Here is an 810-nt window from a genome sequence, read left to right on the forward strand (position 1 = left end):
CGGCGACGGCGACGACGGGTGGCGGGGGCGATGGCGGTGACGGCGATGATGCGTGGCGTGGGCGACGGCGGTGACGGCGACGACGGGCGGCGGGGGCGGCGAGGGCGGCGCGCGATGGGCGACGGACGCGGCGAAGAAGTTGGATCGATAAGAAGTACTGGTCGTCGATGAAACTGATTTTTTTGTAAGTGCCATATATATAGGAGGGGTCTTTAGTACTGGTTGGAGCTACCAACCGGTACTAAAGGCCAATTTTCGCCAGGCCAAGGGGCGGGAAACGACCCCTTTAGTACTGGTTCGTGCCACGAACCGGTACTAAAGACCCCCCCCCCTTAGTACCGGTTGGAGCCACCAACCGATACTAATGGTTGTGCGCTGCCATCGGCGGTGCACAAATGTTTAGTCCCACCTCGCCGAGCGAAGGCAGCCGCACTGGTTTATAAACCCAGCCGCGGCTGCTCCTTCGAGCTTCTCTATATAGCAGGCTTCTGGGCCTAACTAGGGCGTGCTGCCCTGTGAGTCTGCTGGCCATTCTGGGTCTGCATTTGCACACCCTAGGTCTGGCAGGCCCACTGGGCAGCGCGTCAACAAATTTTTTATATAGTTTTTTTCTTTTCTGCATTATTTATTTTCTTCTATTTATTTTTAAGTAATTTTTTATATAGTTTTTTTCTTTTCTACATTATATATTTTCTTCTATTTATTTTTGAGTAATTTTTTGTATAGTTTTTTTTCTTTTCTGCATTATTTCTTTTCTTCTATTTCCAGTTTGTACACGAAGTGTGTTCAGTTTTTGCCGTGACTCTCTCT

The sequence above is a fragment of the Triticum dicoccoides genome, chromosome 7A (genome assembly GCF_002162155.2).
Source record: "Triticum dicoccoides isolate Atlit2015 ecotype Zavitan chromosome 7A, WEW_v2.0, whole genome shotgun sequence".
Lineage (NCBI taxonomy): Eukaryota > Viridiplantae > Streptophyta > Magnoliopsida > Poales > Poaceae > Triticum > Triticum dicoccoides.